A 20,447-nucleotide genomic window follows, 5' to 3' on the forward strand; every position below is an offset into this window, starting at 1 on the left:
GGAGCGCAGAAAACCCAAGGAGCTCTTCTAAACACAGGGACACATTGATTGATTGATTGACTGCATGTGATGTCGACGCTGTGTGACTGAAGGCATGCCTGCTTGATTAAAAGGGCATGTGATAGCTGATTTTCCCGCCATTTTCTCTTAGACCTAAGCGAATCGGAGAAATTTCAGCAAAAATGACTCCTGGTATCAGGAGCACAGGAGACCCGAGGAGCTCTTCTAAAATCAGGGACACATTGATTGATTGATTGACTGCATGTGATGTCGACGCTGTGTGACTGAAGGCATGCCTGCTTGCTTGAAAGGGCTCGTGAGCGCTTGCTGAGCGAACCACGGATCAAGAGTAACGGTTGAAAAGAAGAAAACATGCACCCGAATTATTGAAGAGGAGAGGAAAATCAATTACAACAGATAGGTTTCAAGTTTCAGTTTCAGTTTATTCAATATGTTTCTATCGTAGTACAATTGTTTTTGTGTCAGTGTATAGTACTTTAAGAAGTTGCGAAATTGTAGTATTATGGTCCAAGTCAAGAAGAAATGGAAAAGAGTGATCGTCCATTACATAAGAAATTTAACAATTTTATGCTAAAGAAGAAGTGCAATACACACAGCCTCAGGCAGAATATGAAATATGTTATACGAGATATTTATCATTGTAGTTCATAAGAAGAGATTAAGCTCTGGTCTGCGTGCAGGTGTACTGAAAGGCCATCTGTAGGATATGATATGTATAATAGTATACCGTTACTATCTGATGTAATCTGTTATAAAACAAATCAATCTAGAATGAATTGATTTCTCTGTATTATCTTTGTTTTTGCTGAGGTGTTTGTCCCACGATTTCTAAAATCCGTTGTTTGCTATGCGCTGAATTTAATTGTTCCAATAAGGGTCATGTGAATCGATATTAAGGTGAATAGCGTTTTTTTACAAGATGAAAGAAAAAGCAAGGCTTGCCCCTTTGGATTACTGGTGAAAGTTCTAATGATTTTGAATAATGCTTAGATGCACTATTGCGACCTTACTTGCCGAGAGAAATCGTTTGCGCGCAATGGATGAAAATCACAGCCAAAGAACTGAAGATTTCCCTCGTAATTTCTCTGCTGTCGGTCCTAAGCGTTTCTTGACGTCTTTAAGTCTCATAAACATTCAAAAGTCATTCACTGCTGGAGACCGCAGCATTTATCCAGAAAAATGATAATTGATGACTTGACTCAAACTTATCTATGTTTGAAATTGACCCAAGGTCAACGTACTTATTTTCATTTCTACTATTCAGCTCAATGAAATATTCCAGTTATTTCTAAATTTAATCATCGTACATATTCTTAGTATACGTGCATCTTGTAATACGATAGTATTACAATGTTTATAGCATAAATCTTACATCAAATTCTATCAATAGCATCACATGGTAAGGTGTAACCGTTCATTGTATTTACATCATGTAACGATTCGGAAGAACAATCTTACAAATGGAATTACAGTATCTACGGGATAAAGCTTATAACAAACACTATCAATATCATCACCTAATACGGGATGCAATCATTTATTGAATTCACATCTTTCAACGAAACAGAAATACAACTTTTTTATGACCAAGTCAATAACAAATAAAATCAATATCATCTCATAAATATATCATTAATCTTAAATCAAAAAAATATGTCTCATAAACTTATCATTTCTTCAAAAATAGAAACTCATAGCAGGGTGAAAAATTTCCACTTCCGTCAATCTATCAAAATTACTGATCACAGCTCCACTTGCATGGAACTTGCGCAATGAACTTTGGCGTAAAAAGAAATAATCCTCAACTTTACAGATCAATTTTCAATCAGTGAGATACTTATATTCACCATGTTAATCATTCAGATTGACATATAAACACAAAGCAATGTTCATAATTGTTAGTCTTCCGTTTCAGAATATTTTAAGTTCATTTTTATATCCACTATTATAAGCCTTCTGTCTTCTAATGTCGCAGCAATTCCTTTCAGTTCGACTTTCCTTTTGCGATTAATGTGTGTATGTGTGTGTGGCCGAAGAGCTCTAAATCATCTGCAAGCATGCAATACGTCGGCCATCATCGTTAGAATTTAATGGAAATTCCATGAACTCTGTGTGAGTTCCGGGCAACAGACGTATTGCTGGCTAGAGGAATGCGATTATCCTATACCAGCGAACGGTCCGGCATTATATGCAGTGTGTATGTTCGGTTCCTATATCTTACGGAAGTTTGATCGAGGTATCCAGGAAACTTATTTCTGAAAAGTAGAAAATACATATGACTTTAATCTCGTGGTCGACTACTCAACCCTTGGACTGTTTCAGTGCCAGACATGTCGACAGAAAGAAGTCGTGCCACTTTTGTGTCATGACACATATGTGGGAATTTTAAAGAAACAAATGTTTTTACTACATCGATTTGACTCTAATTTGGTAAATGATCGTTTTTAAGCTCGCTAAATTATAGAATAAATCTATGAAATGTTTTTTTCAACACAAAAGTGGCACGAAAGTCACATTTTTGTCTGACTGATAAGGGGTTGATGACGGAATCAAAATATCAATATGAGTACGTATATTAATTCACACGATTGTTCCCGTAGACCAATGAGCATTTGTGCGTAGAAATACCTGCTCATTACGTGGCGTCATTAGTTTAGCTGTGACACTCCATAACTTCCGGCGCTCGGACTCCGTGGGGCGAAGCTTTTCTAGGAATCGGGAAGCTAGGACTGGTTTCCAAATGCGCCAATCAGGCAATCGCTCGTTATGCTGCGCTGATTTAGTATGAAGGCTGATGTAATCCTGTGCTGATGCAATATGGATTCACACGTATATAATATACACCAAGGCGTGTGACGAGATGGCGCGGTCTGAGGTAGAAGTTAGCGCACCAGAAGTTATGGAGAGAATCCATCGTACTAACTTTTGATTAAATTAGTCCGCAAATGAATAGAGTCAGCGAAGTAGCGATCTGATCAGTCTGCCAGCAGTCTGTGCGCAGATCTTTCTGAGGTCAGTCATAGTAGGTAGATAGGTACATTAGATTCTTCGATGTAGGATGTTGAGTAGATTACCATCAGACCTTCGCAGTAATTACCTATAGCTGACATACCGTCTGGGAAGAACCAGTTTTAATTGGAGAGATGGGGAATTTGTAGTCTCTGGTTTTTTTGCTGGAACGTGAATGAAGGGTTTTTAAAGTAGAAAAGACAGACTGATCAGACATCCGTATAATGTATTTCGAATACGACGTTGGAATCAAGTATTCAAGGGTTAAACCCAGGATTACGTGTAACCTGATGAAGCATGAATCGCCATCCATTCAAATGTTTGTTAAATATTCACGAGGCGTTTCCCAGAACATGCATAACGTGTTTCTGACTGACCTCCTCATGGCGCCCCACCATTATATATCCGTTTTAAATAACGCGAACAGAAAAACGCGAATTTGTACCAACAATGAGTGTAACGAGTGACGTCTGAAATCCCCTTTCCGAGTTACCCGAAAATACGTTCGGCAATTCCTTTACTGATCTTTCTCAATTTCTTTCCAATTAGCGATACTTGATTGATTACACCTTGTTAGGAAAACCATTGATAGTCGATACAGGTGGCGTTGAGAAGTTATTGCTTTGAAGATAATTACTCATTTATCAGTCGAGATGACTGTCATCTTTTCACAAAATCCAATAAGGCCTGGAGTGTAATGCGACTTTCGTAATTGCAGATCATATTTGGACAGTTAATCGATTCGATAAGGTAAATCTTCTGTTGCACGGTATAATAATGATTGTGAAACGTTTCGTCCCGTAACGAGCTCACAAGTTATAAAAGACTTCCTTGTGAAATGTACCACGACTTTATAATTTTAATAAATTTCTATCATGCGCCCCATTTCTCCCTTCCTTTACATATACGCTAATTGTATTTTATTCGTGGACAGAATTTGTTTCAGAGTCCGTAATTTTTTTTTTTTTTTTTTTTTTAACAACAATCTTCCGACCCTAGGTAAAATAAGTAGGTAGACAACAACGATGGAGAAGTATGAGAAATCAGTTACCTCTCTGATTTTCCCGAAGTATTTCACTTGGCAAGTTCCTCTTTCATTCTACTTTGTGTCATGACGTGGCTGCCCAAATTCAATACTTGACGAACGCGTAGAATTTTCTTCGTCTTGGATAAAAAAAAAAAAAATGATAAAAATTAGTTTCGTTTCCTTGCTAAGCATATAGGTGTGTATATATATATATATACACATGATAGACGGAGGATCTTCGCAGAAGCACGGACGAAAGTATAAAACAGCCCGGGGAGTGTGAATGACTTCCCAGGATTGAATTTAGTGAATTATAAAAACGAGCCGCGTGGCTAGCAATCTCGGAAGTGAAAGCCACGCGAGTTGAGGTTACATAGAAGGTATGGGGGTGACGGAAAAAGTAGAGGGACGGAAAATAGAAGCTTACTCAGGGAGAAATGAATGAAGAAAAAAAATCGATTCAATTCCTTCCTGTGAGAAATGAAAGTGGTAAAGTCATCCGCCGTTGATTACTGTCCAATTTATTTTACGTGCCTGTAAAGTCGAAGTTGAAGTAATCAACAATTCTGTCACTGAGTATTTTTTCAGTTTCCAGTCAACGTTTTTAAATGTTTTTAAACACCTGATGAAAAGTACGAACTAGAGAACAAAACAACATAAATCATGCCTTGAGCGGACAAGTTAGATTAATAATGGAACCAATCAATCCCTGGAAATGGTCAGAGGTATATGAGTGTCGAGAGAAAGGAAGTGGTTGAATGAAAGGAGAAGAAGTGGAGAGGCTTAACGGCCCTTTTTGATTAGCCTCGACCCGGTTGACAAGCTTTTTACGTGGGCGAAGCTTCCATATCATGCTTCTCATAGCGTTCATTTACGTTTTTCCAGTTTGTTAATTTTTTCCTTCCCCGTTTGCCTGCTTTCTTTGTCGACTTATCTTTTCACTCTATTCATGCCAACGCGAATATTACAGATTCGTGTGTCGATACAACTTCGTTATTTGTTTTCCGACGTGTCTTTCACCTCGTCAAGTGACGTAGTCATGGAAATTTTTTCGTCATTTTAAACTCACTCTTAGCTGAAGGGACAGAGAAGTTTGACAACTCGCATCGTGCGTCGTTCTTAGCTAATAGTTTGACTTTCCTTAACCTCCAAGATGGCGGTGCTGTCGATTGGACAACGTGACGTGGAATGATGATATACCTCGGATTGCGAAGATGGGCTGAAACAAAGGATAATATTGTCAAACAACTAACTCATCAAATTTAGAAGTTATCTCAAGGACGGAAAACGCGAGGCAAAAAGCTACGTGATTAATTAAACCTTTGCGCGTTTTCCCCGGTTCCAAATTTCAAACGGTCATCGCCTCATTGGATTCTCCTCAACAAAATTTACTTATTTTTAAGCTTACCGAATTTCATCGCAAATGAATAAGCACCTAAACACATCAACGAAAAAGTTTCCAGTTGTTTGTATGAAAGTTGCCAAAATTAATTGCAAAAACAAATAATATTGGATTAAAAAATCGAGCGCATAGAACAGAATTGAAACCCAATTAAAAAAGGCACCTCTGCGCAAAATTGTACCATTTTATTGTCCCTCAGCAGGATATTTCCAGTGTTTGCGTCAAACTGGTTTTAAGCTTTTGCAGTACAGTGTACACCTAATGTCATTGCTTGGTATACAATTTGCTGGCATTGAATTTCTTACCGGAATATCGTCAAGACCGTACGATATCCTTTGTAAAATATGGAACGGAGTAAAGACGCATATCATAAGCACCGTGTTACGAAGACTCTGTGATTGTATGCTGAAATGATATTCGACGTTGTTGTAAAATTCCGGGAATAGCCTACTTTCCTTTCAAACGTTCGCGTCATGGTACGATGGATAAAAAATGTACCATCAACCGTTCCCTTTCTTATACGAATGTATCCGATAGGCCGCCCATCGCTGTCACGTGTCAATTCAAGGCTCCCTGTTCGGCGGCCATCTTACTTTCACTCCAAGGGCTAACGGACGGGGTTGATTGATGCCAAGAGTCCTATAACGTCGCTTTGACAAACGAGGACCGCGCGGAAATGCCCGTGCCGAAGAGAGAAAATCCACGTGGTGAAACCGATATAATTCTTATATATAAGTTATAGAGGTATAAAGGAAGCTATCGGTAATGTCCGATTCAATGAATTCAAGACATTCGGTAAGCACGAAAAATTGCACAGAGTTTGATAATCCGGAAAACCTTGTTCAAGGTATCGGAAATAATGTGTTATTCAGGTTGATTGAGAAAAAAACCGATAATACATATTGTTAAACCTTACTTGCCAAACTCCTGTAAAATCACCTACTTGCCGGACTGGCAAAAATTGTTATAAAAAATAAACTGTTGAACATTTTTAGTTGAAATTTTTTTTAGAACATATTGAACGTTTACTTAGGATCACGTAGTTAATATAGTCAAAGATTAAATTTAAGTATACTAAAAATAATGCAATATAATTCTATAGGAAGAAAAAGAAAAATAGTAATTTTGACACAAAAATTGACAATTTTTTTATTGTTCAATATTATGAGCTGAAATTCTAACTGGGCCGTTTAGGTACTTAAAATTAATAAAAAAAAGGTTGGGTTGGTCTATACCCCTGGGTGGCAAGTAACGGTTAATTTTAGCAGATTAGCTATAAAAATACACAAGTAGAAAATACTGAAAGTATAAACACAAAATTTCATGATACCGATACTTCCTTTCGTATGGTTTTGGAATGGTCAAAACGTGTTTTTGTCCAGTTTCATTCTGCGATGGTTAACTTCATTCCGAAAACTACTTTTTCTACAAATTTACTGCAACGCTTTTCTTTTTTTTTTTTTTGTCGCTTTGTAAAAACATTCAGCATTGTTGTTCTACTCAGCAATATGACTTCACGTGTTCCTGCAGAATTAAGCTGGTGGGTATTTCGCTTCATTGAGGAAAAGTTACACAGATAGTTCTGATAAGTAAACACGCCAAAGAGCCAATATACGATTCCAATGAAAGCGCGAGGCGAGAATAAGGATGGCGTACTTACACAAGCAGATACAACGGCGTCAAATCTCCTATCCGAATGAGACTGAGGTGCCAATCGATAGGGCAGAACCTCGCGATTGAACTTTACGCTTGGAATTTATTCTCTGTAATAAAAGCAATACTTAGAAATTTGTATGGAATTAGTGGTAAAATTTTGAAAAAAATTCAATTTTTCGAAATCATTATAACATTCTAGGCAATGTGGTTTCAGGTTTCGTACGAAATAAAATCTGGCAATGCCGATTAACTTTTTTCACAAAATCAAGTCCATCAAGTCAAGGTAGTCGTTTGAAATTTTGAAACCTTATAATTTTCGATTGTATGAAATCGCGAAATCGACGAGAATCATCCTCTTTAGGCAAAGTATAAATTAAACTTTACCTGTCTAAAATAGCACTAGTTAAACTTGGACCGTCTGCAAACTTTGCATACGGGTTTTATCGACTGGCATATCTTGAGAACAATTGAAGATAATATCTCAACGCGGTCTGGTTTTCTATTCGAAACCATGAACAAGAGAATTTCGACTTGGCATCGAGAAAATAGTTTATAACATGCAGTATGTAGAATGAGTAGTTAAGGGTCGAATGAATGGCCTAACGCGCATGCGCTAAAATTCTAGCGCAAAAGCTGTTGTTTTGTCAGGTTGACCAACCGTCATAAGTTCGAACGACAGGTCGCCGCGATGTACGTAACCTCAAAAATTTTTACAGCTGTCGTTGGCAGTTGTGCTCAACTTCGGTCATTCCCCGATTAATAATTTTTACGAATAAAAACATTCGCAATTCGCTCATTCGATCTTCAAAAACAGTTCCAACGACCAAAATGTTTTATCTATTACAGATGCCGTAAATATTTTTGAGGTTATATACATCGCGGCTACCTGGCATCCGAACTTACGACGGTTGGTCAACCTGACAAAACAACTGAATTTGCGCTAGAATTTTAGCGCATGCGCGTCAGATCACTCGATCGTTAAGTTATTCGCTCTGTAGAAATGTAGCTTTTCCGAAATGCATCAAGACTTGAGAAAACTGCAGAGGATCAGGTTAACTCACTTGAGGTAACTTGAGCTGAACAAATAGACGCTTCTCATCGACTGTCAACGCCTTACGTTTGCCTCGTAAATCGAGCCCGCAACACGTCGGATTGATGCAGCGTTTAACGAGCACTGCAGTATAAGTTACGATGTTCCATCAACGGAGGTGTAAATCGTCAAGTAAACATTATGGATTACCTTACTAGTAGATTACGGTGAAAAATTGTTTGGTTCCGAATGAGAAACTATGCGACAATAATTTCGTAGGTCGAATCGAACAATGTTTGACAGAGGGTAAAATTATTCGATGTATCGTGCTAATTCTAGGATAATTCAGAAGTGAGTATAATAATTATCGTCGTCGTCAGGGAAACTGATTCTGTTCAGAATCATACATTGCCACAGCTGAGAAAACAAACGTAGCTTGTCTCGAACTCTATATCAGTTAACATTATTGATAGTGATTTTACCAACGTTTAATCAAGTCAAAGTTACTATAACCCGTTGATAGTCCATTAGAGAAACGATGTTGTAGGGACAAATTTAAATCTTCAAAGAACTGGGAAATAGATGATCCCTTTTCAGAATAATCAATGATTGGATGTTTTTCATTCGTTTCATGGGGAATGTATTGGTTAAATACTGTTGACATACAATTATGATTAAAAAATAAACCAAGATGTCGAAAAAGAGTTTGACTTGGTGTAATTTAGCAAAATCTCTTTTGATGTGAAGAAAAAAAAAAAAAAACTTTTCATTTTCACTTTGGCGCTATTTGCATGAAGGAATTAATACACGGGTCTCACGATAATGCATAAGCCATGTAGATTTTGAAGCGCCACGCCGGCATAAGAGATGATAATTAATTCTGCCTCACATTCGCCACATCTGTAGTGGTTATATTACGATTATTATAAATTTAATATTATTTCATATAATTGTGGTGCCGTTTCATTTTCACCACCCACATCACCGTGACAAGTATAAAAAAACACACGCGTAGTAGTTGTGGAGTTAAACAGAGATAATCAGATCATCTGCTCTGTATCCTTCATACTCGCTTTCTCAAACTAAGACGCGTAATGATCCATCGTTGTAGTACAGTAATGGATATATTTATCAACAACGTATCTTTTACAAGTTATGAAATGATTTTCACTGTTTCGTTTGATCTTGACACGCTTAACTGGCCCATCTTTTGATCTGATATACCTCTGACAAACACACGAGCTTCGCAGCTACGATCAATCATGCACATCTATCTTTAACTGAACGATTTTAATGAACATTTTAATAAAACACGTATAAAGCAAGCTATTTCGACGTGGTAAATCGATGCTTACGACACCACGATTCTTACACCATTATTCCTGACTGACTGCAATCACCCAAACCAGAGTTGTCGAAATTAATCGAACAAGGAGTATTTGACGGATCCATCGAAGAGTGGAATTGGAGATTGTAGAGGCATCAGTAGCGAAATAGAGAGAAAAGTTAATTTCTTCAAAAACGATTCACTGCCCGTAGACGAACATGGCTGAACACTCTGATAATATCCGGGTATTGCACACTTTTCAAGAACCGAAGAATAGATCACTCGAGAATTAATGGGACCCGCAGTTTTGATCAAATGTTAAAAAATGGACAAAATCCAGTGCAAAATATCTCCATCAATGTTTACCAAATTTGTACGAAGGATAGTAAACAGGAATGAAACGGAAGTAAAATGTTCAAAATGATTAAACTCTGCAGTGTTTCCGATTCGGTTCCAACATTTTTGGACGCGGTTTGAAATGAAGGTGCATTTTCAACGATCACCCAAAACTAGTGCATGCCAAATCGTCACTTGACATGCCTTACTTCGGAGGTTGGTTTCACTCCCTCAAAGTATTCAATGGCAGATGAAAAAAAATACGTATCGCTTAGTTTTCGATCTACTATGACATATTACAAAAGGAATCAAATCGGAGGGATCGGCCTGGAATACCTTTCTTGTAAGTTTTAGAGTTAAACCGCTGAACGCACCTCTGACGAGTTCATATCCATCCGCCCGATAACTTCTCTGCAGGTATACACCAGTTCAGTCCTGGACATCAATTGGCAATGTACGCCCTCGGTGTGAAGGTTTTGCGAGTGGCGGCGATTGGCGGAGCTTAAACTGGGGAAGGAAGAGAAGGCCGACGGCTCGTTTGTTTGACGCCTGAGGAAAGGTCGAAGGTCAAAGGTAGCTGGCTGACCGGGAAATTCTCTGCTTCAAAGTCGCAAACGAGGGAGATGAACCCGGCCACATTTGTAGGGTAAACGCTTCATATAACCTCGATCCCTTCATAACAGCCTCAGATATAACTATGAACACTCCTTAACTCTTAACCCCAACAATTACAAATTTCTTCTATTGGCATGCCGTTGTACCAACGTTCAGTACACGAAAACTATATCTCATGTCTTTGGTCGGATGAGTCTTGTCCTTTAATGACTTACAGTTTCGATTTTGAGAACTGAATACAACTGTTGTCGATATAGTTGGGACAAATGAGACGTTGATTCATGCTGTATCCGCCGACTAACATTCACGGTTAATGTAATGGTGCCTGTTAGTCGGTACAACATGAAGAGAATAAGAACGATTTGAAACGAAGTTGTTCCTTGCCAGAAGCGGAGCTGTTGAAATGCCTGGAAACACAGGAATAACTTTCGCACTTTACGATTGTGTTTTCGTGATAAAATTTTTACAGTTGTGGTCGCCGTGCAGAGAAGTTTATGCCATATCGACTTTGCGGTAAAGACATGCAGTTGCCCATTACAAAAGAAGAAACATTCAAAAATGTGCCTTTCGCTGCGACGTCAACGTTACTCAAGATAATATAGCCCCGAGTTTATTGACTCGATTATGATATGAAAAACGTCATGGCGAAGGGTTAAACACTCATCAGTTTGCGCGTACATTGAATTTCACATGACTTCAATAAGACTTCAGAGATTTCAAGTAGTATTAAAAAATTTCAAAAAATGTCACAGGATTTGACAAGATTTCAAAGAATTACAAAGGATTTCGAAATAATTCATGGGCTTCAAGAATTCCAATGTGCTTCCAACAAGACTTCAGAGATTTCAAACGATTTCACGAAATTTCAAAAGAAGTTACATGATTTCAGGATTCAAAGTGTTCTAAAAATTCCATGTAATTTCAAAGATTTCCGAGATTTTCGATGATTTCACGAGGTTTCCTATTATTTCAAAGGATTTCATAAAATTTCACGAACAATGCGGAGCATATTTCGAAGCGAGCCAACCTCTCGCCGTGCATCGCACTGAACATGCAGCACAGAAGCCGAGCATATGCCGCCAGGCAAAACCCTGGTAGTCACCAGCTTCCTTTTATAATTAACGAAAGCGTGAGTAGATACGTATACGACGAACCGTGTTCCACATCCTTGCTACGATGACATATACGAGGAGAGCATTTGTCTCGTCGGTTTTATTTGAAAGGTATTACTTGTGCCGAGGTATGGCATCGCGTTTCTACTTCATTAATAATTGTTTCATCCAGGGCATGCCACAGAATTGCCTCATTCCAACCTCTGACGTAGGGTAAGTGTGTGTATTACAGCATATCTCGCGACACGGAGAGTAACGAATACATGTAATATCACAAAAGCCATTCGCTTGTTCTTGGATCACCGCGACTTGGGTCACACACTGTTTTCCATTTCGACAAAATTGCAGGGTTATTGCACGACACTGTTCACGTGCCGTAAGCTGTTTCGATCTTGTTGACCAAGGAAAGGGAGACAGAAAAAGAGAGAGAGAGAGAGAGAGAACGGTTTCTGTACTTTATAAAAGAACCCGATCTATTCACCCGTGCAGAAAAAGCCTGTATTTCATCCCCGGATGGAGGCAACTCTGCTAACCCGACGTGACGTAGGAGAAAAATTCATATTTCACCACGGCAGCCAAGCGGCATGGACAAATTGTGGAGACCCATTCGGCTCCGTGTTGTGCAATGGACATATGCTCACCGGGCGAAACGACCGCGGTTCACAGAACAAGAAAAACGATTCGTTGGAAACGGGAATGTAGTGTATAACCTGACTTGCACTATCAACCTTTCATATATTGCGAAAAATCTGCACCCAAGTAACGTACACTGTGGACTTATTGTCGTAAGGAAATGGACTCAATTTGTCGGAGGATGTTGATGAAACTTTCCTATCTGGAACCAATCCATGGTATCCAGTAAAAAATCCGTAACAAATTCGAGGACATTTCCAGGTTATTCAAGGACATTGAAAATAACATTTTTGCGGGACACAAGAAAAATTCAAGATCATTTCCAAGACCACTGGGCGCCATGCAATCGATCCGACTGTACGTCAAATTTTGGACACTGGTGAGTGTACATTAACTATCAGCTAGTCTTCGTTTTGAATTTGTCTGGATTTCGATGTTTTCAAGAACATTCGTCAACTTATTGAGCGATGTTTGAGGACGACAATCATGGATGCGTGTAAGAGATACCGTTTCCCGCAGGGCGGTCTGGATTATTCATGTAGAAAAGGCTCTCGAGGCACTTAGGGGAAATCTGAGATAGGTACGCGATGTGACACGGGGTAACTCACAGTCCGTATCGACAACACCGAAACATTGAACGTAATAGATTGCTCGATTCAAGGATCGTCGATCCATTCTTCTACATTTGACGCCTCTGATAATAAGCTTCGAGGAAATTCCTTTCACGACTTTGCGATGTCGGGGGAAATTATATTCGCCAGGGGTGAAACAATATTCCCTATCGACCGCCTTTACATGAGACTTAAGTGATCATCCCGTCCTCTCGTTTCGCAGTGGTCGTTCATAGCCTGCGGGTTTCTAGTGCATATGGGATAATTGACGCGCTGATCCGAAATATTCCTATCAGGATTCGGTCCGACTTGGAACACCAGTCTTAAACGGTTACATACCAGAACAATCTCTCGAAAGTTGAAAATCAACAGCGCATGCGCCAAATAAATCAATCTCATTGGTCGGCGAAATCTTCCCGCAGCGATATTCTTGTCTGCGATGCAGGCCGACCAACGTACGAAAAATGCGTACGTTTGAATTTTCAAAGAGCATGAGCATTGAATTCCGACCGTTCTTTGAAGAATCAACTTTCCGACCCGACAACAAATGCTTCCCGAACCTTTCCGAGTCGCTACCTCAATTATTTGAGATTTTGACCTCGAAAATTCGTATCAGCAATATTCAATCATTCGCCTATTTTAATCCAAAGACTACCATTATCGGAAAAAATAGAATTTTTAAATTCCCCGGCTCGACAAGTACTAGTCTATCTACTTTAAGAAAGAAAATTTTCTTTCTTTTTTCAGATAAAAAATGGCGCAGGCACGTCTGGTACCGCAAACCCTATCAACAACAACATGTCCTAGGAAAACGACTGTGACTTTTTTACCGTTTGAAATCTTTCGACCAAATTCTCTCACAATATAGATAAAATGTCGTACTTTAAAAGATGTATAATAGTTGTTCAATAAAATTCAGTTTTATGGACGAAAAAAATTCTTCAACATGACCCTAGTTTTAGCCGTTCCTGCAGGTAAACGTAACTCCTTAAGCATTATCTTGTTTCATGTTAAATCTTTACCCGTTCCGTCACGTTTGTATCATTCCAATCCGGTTGTGTAATTTAACACAAGCCACAAGCATCTTACAATAAATGGTCGACGTTACCCAAGATAATCATTTCAATTTAATGTATCTTTTGGGGATCTTGTTCTGGCGATGTATTCAAGTTTCACGAAAGAATATAGTAAAAGATCTCTTCTTGGAAAAGCTCATATGCCTCTAAGATTTTCTCACCGATAATATTATCCTCTTGCCTGATAAATAGTCTAGAAAAATAGTTGATAGTAAAATCTAGTAAATGAAGTTTCAACTTGGAGGTCGTGCTTCTACTTCCTTGCCTTGAGGCAACAGCGTGACAAGTAAAGAAGTTTGAATAAGTAGCAGCTTGATAATTTATTTCGATAAAAGTTACTACATCAAGGCACATGATATTCCGATATTGAGTAAATTGAATCAGCGCGTCGCTTCAGAAACGCGATACACATGTCATTTTCACATGGCGTTTCTATTTCAGGCGGTATTTTATACCCGATTCGTACAAAATATACATATTCCATAAGCAATTTAGCCTCTCGAGCGGTACATTATTCGATATCGAATATTTGCTGGACAATGGTATAAAACAAATTGAAACATACCTGCGCGAACAACCAAAGTTTCATTTTTCACATAAGCACAGTAAGGAAAAAAAAAAGCACCACAATATTCCCTCCCTACTAACAGCAGCTGATGGAAAAAATTGGCTATCGCACGTCAAGTTCTATTACAACAGAACTTTGCCACGTAGCTCGGACAAAAGGGATCGTATTAGTTCAGTCATTCCGAATGGTTTATTATCATACGTATAACTACACGTGTGTTCTCAAATTGGTTTCACCACTGTGCCCAAGAACCCGGCTCATATTGCCCACCGAATGAGCAACTGAGTCTGACAGCTTATTTTATACAGCCTGACAGTTGGATATAACTGAGAATACAAAAAATAAAAATAAAGAAAAAAAAAGGCACAATTTCTAATTCCCGAATCGACTGTTGGACGAAAATTCAGACGTTTGAAATTGGTAAATTTTTCTCCCATATACGGAAAAGGGAAGACAGCGTTACATATTTATACAAAAGGATGTTCTCAAGTTTGCAGAGATTCAAGGAAATTTTTGACCAGAATTAAGGCAAAGCTTTTTATTTTTATACACTTTATCATTATTCTAGAGGCACTGAGAGAAATTTTTCGTTACGGTTATCGCTCAGTATTTAACTATTTTCATTTTTTACCACAATCGAAAAATACAGTTCTTGGTAGAAAATGAAAATTAGTTTTTTCTAACCGTTACCGGAAAGTCTATTATCCGTTGCTATTCTTTCGCATCACGATCACTGTTGCTAGATTTTCTTGCAACTGTTGCGAAAATTTAATGCTCGTGCAAGAATAAATTGAAAAATCACAATGTACCTCGTTTTTCGTCCATTCCAAAAATATTCAAACAGTATTTTTAACGATACATGTTTTACTGAACTTTTCTAGTTACTGCAACAAATGAAATTTTTCTCAATGGAGGGAAAAAAGAAATAAATCGTATAACTTGTTCTGGAAAAGCTGATCAGAACCGCGAACTAAGGGTGAAAAATCCTACATTTTTCATGAAAATTTATCGGAGCAAGGTTCCAGGTGCCCATCTATCAAGTATATAATCACGCAAAACATCACTTACGTCAGGTGAAAAATGGCGTCGCTATCTTGCGAGGAGGCGGAACGTAGAGCCGCTTTCAAGGAACCGAGTATATCGCAGCTGGTGTAAAGAAGTTTGAAGGGTTCAACGAAGGCTCGCGACAGTCGTCGAGGCCTTAAATAAGCTTCGCAAAATCTCCAGGGTCAGGCGACTTCGGTCTTAATTTTGAAGACAAGTAATGTCCGCCTAACGACCTTCGTAACAAAAAACCGGACGAAGTTAATTACGTTAGCGGTAAAACCGAAAGGCGGCTGTTTCCTAAACACTGCCGTTGAAAACCGCAGACAGGAGACGCGTTGTTTTACGCGTACGTAAGAGGCGAGGCAAATATATCGCTGTCTGTAATTTCGCCTGTATTACACGCCAGATTTACAGTCCTGTAAATTCGTGAAAAAGATTTCAATGTTTCACGAGACATGTATATTTTATTTCATTGAATTTAAAGCATTGAAATAGAAATTTTTTGGCCGTAATTGTGATGTGCGATTAATCGATTAATGAAAAATGGCGTCATAGAATAATTCAATTTTTTGGTGTCTCGGGTGAATATTTACTTTTGACAACAAATGAAATTTTTCTCAGTGTAGCTACTAGGGAAATTATTTTTGGCTATTTATTAAATTAATTTTTACACAAATTTTTGCGTTTTGTTCATAGATTTCGGATTCTATCGCTGTCGCATAATTCACCAAGTCTTTTTTGACACGTGGTGACCCGGCGTATCACCGCGTACGGAATTATTTGCGTCCATGATTTTCACCGCCACGCCGGTATCGTGACACGGACAAAAAATTAGAGCTAGCCGCGTGACTTCCGATATTTGTCTGACAATCAGACAAGTTTCTAGTGTCAGACACACACACCGCCTGAAAATTCACACCTGCGGATCTCAAAGTAGGTCACGTGGGCGAGGAACTGCGAGAATTAGTCCGATATAACAGAACCGGAAATTGCGGCTCTCTCTATTTCTGTATTTCGAACGTGAAACTGATCTCTCTGGTTTACCCGACGATTTGATTAAAATTCTTCGTCAAAGACTGAATATCGTGTGACAAGTTGGCTCGAAGTTCAACGCGCGTATTAAAATTCATCTCGTCAAAAAAATCCATCCAACGTACGGAGATCGACGATTCTCCTCCTGCGAAGTGTTTCGAGTTGTTACTGAAGGTGAAATGACCTGTCAAGAGACAAATTGTCAGAGGTACTTAAATACTTGAGGGAGATTTATGGCCAGACAAAAGCGCATCTCCGTCGAAGCCAAACCGTGGCTAATTCTACATGAAAAATATTACCTTAACAGTTTGATTATTTTTTACTTCCGTGATAGCTCGGAATTGCCACGAGTTGTTTTCTGCTCTTTTTCACTCAGCCATGCGCGAATAAGTGAATTTTGGCTTTAATCATGGAATCAACAAAAATTTATCTATTAAACTACGTTTTTGGAAACAACTACCGAGTTTTTTGGTTCCACATGGTCCCGGAAATATTTTCTAAGTGTTAAAAAAATAAAAAATTCATTTATTTATTGAAAAAATAGCATATGTAATCAAATGGTCGAAATTCGAGCTTTTCCTGTCATGAAAATCACATACCAAAAATTTTTACCGACCTATTTCATAATCTTTCTTCTTGTTGTTTTTGTTCTTCCGCCATATTGGATCCACCATTTTGAATTTTCGATTTTCGACTTCAGATTCGTAATCAGCGATCCTAAAAACCCATTTATGCAAAATTTCAACCGAATCGCAGGCAAGGAAAAATATATGCATAAAATAGTTATACAGAGAATTTTATAACGAATTTCAAGTCTTCTAGAAACCTCTTTCATCAATTAAAACGTAATTCATTCAAAGGTGAATTGAACTTGTAACGTTAAATTCAAACTCACAGCCGGTCCGTATGAGAGATAAAAGTTCAGCCGTATTTAACGATAATTATGCTCCTAAAATTAGCGATATTCAAACACTGTTTTGAATATTGACACAAAAATCTATTTTCTAGTCACGTCTTAATTTCATTATTATTTTTTTTTTTCTTAGCAGATCGATCTATCGAGACGTTAAACATTTATAGTTCCCTTGAATCAGGCGATATGGGCATTTTCTTAGCCAGAGCATCTTGAGCTGGTATTAAACAAACCTTAAAACTAACCACGTGCACCCTCCACTCTTACGTAACTTTAAGCTCACACATTGCCTCCCGAAAATATCGGATACTCTTTCATATTTTCATTTAATCAAGTCTCTAGCGTCAATTTATGGTTAAACTAACGTCGAATTATCTCAATAGTTACATGAAAATATATTATCTCGTAATTTGTTGCTAAAAATTTGACATCCGAACAGTTAGTTGGAGATATCGAACGCATAGATTAAACCAGACGTCCATGTTTTCGCAATAAAAATGAATTTCGAAAGAGTCGAGAGGTTTCAAGCTACCAGATATTATAGGTATTATAATAATAATTTACCGCTTTTGATTCGAAGTCCGATAGCAAACCTCGCAATGCTTGTCTAGAGAAATTTACGACAGTTCAGAATTTGATTCAAGATATTCTCCCCCGCTTGCACTCAATCGGATCGTAAAATATAAACCAATCGTTCTTCACGTTCATATATATATATATGCCTGAATGTCGAGGTACGTATCTTCGGTAGTAAAAAAAAAAGATAATACGATCAAAACCGATTCTGAGAGAAATTGTCGATCGCAAACTCTGACTGGGGTGATGAAATTTTTTTTTCAACTTTCAACGTGACGAGAATCTCAGATAATATTCTCAGAGTAAATTTTTGAATCGTTGAGAATATTTGATCAATGTTTAAAACTTATGATTATTGTAATTCGTCACGTTTCTTCAGTCTGCGAAATATATCAACGAAGAATTAACGAACGATCGGTCAGTTTGAATAAACTTTGTTCGCAAAATAAGTTACGTTCGATTTTCAAAGTATCGAAGAAACGCTCGAAGAGTTGGAGCGTCTGAAAATTGAAAATGAGCTGCTAACTACTGCTGAGTGATTTTTTATTTTATTTATTTTTTTTTTTTTTTCGTAATGATGGAGTAAAACTTTTTTACGTTCACCAGTAATGGGGAAGAAAAAAAAAAAAAAAAAAACTGTAATTTGGAATTCTCGAGATATGAAAATGAAATTGAGGTCGCCTGCTCTCCGAGACTGAATTCGAAATTCTATGCCTCGAGAATGGACAAGACAAACATGTTTAAATTCAAGCCTGGCCCTTGTGATGCATAAACAAACAATATTATAGAGCTTTGTGAACTTTATGGCGTTTCACCTGACACGTGAAACTTCTGAAACATACTCTAACCGCAGGAAGAGATGATTATACATGCGTTCTCGGCGTTTGCTTTTTCCTTCGGTGGAACGAAAATCAAGTCACCTTGGATTTTCCGAAAATTAAAAAACATGTTGATGAAAAATTTGAAAATTCGTTGGGAAAAAGTCGGTGAATTTTGGAAATTTATGTTCGATCGGGGTTTGTCTTATTCAAAAATTACGTAGGCTGAGCCTCGTTAAAATACTGGTTTCATTAAAATCAGTTAATTTGAAGTATCGTTAACCTTTTGAAGCATACATTTTTCCTTGCGGTTAAATTACTTGAAACTGGGTATTTATAAAAGTTCTCGATCTCGGTGATTTCGAAAATCGAGTTGGATATGAGAAATTTTCAAAAATCAAAAAACTCGGATCTTATATGAGTGAATTGAGTCAATTTTTTTTATTTTCAGTTCGTCACAGCGGATCCGCCATTTTGAATTTTGAAATATAGACGTCAGATTCGTTTTCAGCGATCCCAAAAACCTTCATACGAACAAATTTCATACAAATCTGATCAAATTTTATATTCTGGGTCCGCCATATTGGATCCACTATTTTGTAGGGATCCAAAAACCCAAGATTACCGAGTTTCACTTTACCAGTCCCCGTAAACTTCCCACAATTACATCTATTCTGTAAAAACAGGCATTTTCAACACTCATCAACATTGACATCTTAGATGTCCAAATATGCAAAAAAAAAAAAAAACTACAGGGATAATATGTCATAAATGGAATCTAAATCATGAATAACCGAATGGAAAATGATGTCTCGTATATGAGACGCTGTCAATTCATTCATTAAGGATTCGAAATCGATGTACGACTTCCTAAAATTTAGCCACTTTTTATTTTTATTCGTCTACTCGTTTGTTATTTTCTAGTCTTATCAAAGCTTGACCCTGACGGTAATGTGTAAGAAAATTTAGGGCAGTCAGTCTGATGGATTTTACTGTTCTCCTAAGTGTAAAGACACGATTTACCGAAGCGATTTTCAACCGACGTGACCTACTCCAAAATGAGATCGATTCTCACGGGGCAACGGCTGCAGGTTGTATGATAATTCGATTAAAGTTAGAAGCAAGCAAGAAGACTGTATAACAGTTTGAATTTCCCACCGCGTATCGCGAGCCAAAAATAGAAGGGAGTTCTTCAAGTTCGAGGTCGCGGCTTCACGTGATCACGGGTGATTCCCAAGTATAAACTGCGAAGTAACTTTCTATATAAAAGGGGCGCCTAAGAGTTCACGCAGCCTGCTGAGTGCTTTCTGACAATAAAATTTTATAACTTTTTTTTACAACTTTTTAGTAAAAACTGTTTGGCATACTTTGCGAGGCTTCATAAAGAATTCCAGTTTTCGATCTTCGATCGAACGATACACCTGAGAGAAATTTCTAGTTCCGGTTAACGCTGAGTTCTTGACTATATTCATTTTTTACCACAGTCGAAAAATATTGTTCTAGGTAGAAAATGAAAATTAGTTTTCTAGCCGTTACCGGAAAGTCCAGTATCCGTTGCTATTCTTTCTCATTACGATCGCTGTTGCTATATTTTCTTGCAACTGTTGCGAAAATTTAATGCTTGTGTAAGAATAAATT

The 20,447-nt window shown here is 37.9% G+C and overlaps 1 protein-coding gene across 4 annotated transcripts in view; it reads right to left on the reverse strand.

Moving 5' to 3' along the window:
- Window positions 1-436: 436 nt before the first annotated feature.
- LOC124295608 overlaps window positions 437-20,447 on the reverse strand; it is an 89,468-nt gene continuing 69,457 nt past the window's right edge. The window contains exons 1-7 of one of the 4 annotated variants that reach the window (XR_006905503.1): window positions 15,492-15,571; window positions 7,120-7,222; window positions 5,127-5,276; window positions 4,082-4,194; window positions 2,945-3,194; window positions 2,650-2,828; window positions 437-2,276 (exon numbers count right to left, since the gene is read on the reverse strand). The gene's annotated coding sequence lies outside the window, so the exon portion shown is untranslated. Of the gene's footprint in view, window positions 2,277-2,649; window positions 2,829-2,944; window positions 3,195-4,081; window positions 4,195-5,126; window positions 5,277-7,119; window positions 7,223-15,491; window positions 15,572-20,447 lie in introns of those variants that run through there. The other 3 variants (XR_006905502.1, XM_046746174.1, XM_046746173.1) reach the window with 3 other exon arrangements.

The sequence above is a fragment of the Neodiprion lecontei genome, chromosome 7 (genome assembly GCF_021901455.1).
Source record: "Neodiprion lecontei isolate iyNeoLeco1 chromosome 7, iyNeoLeco1.1, whole genome shotgun sequence".
In the NCBI taxonomy this organism is placed as follows: Eukaryota; Metazoa; Arthropoda; class Insecta; order Hymenoptera; family Diprionidae; genus Neodiprion; species Neodiprion lecontei.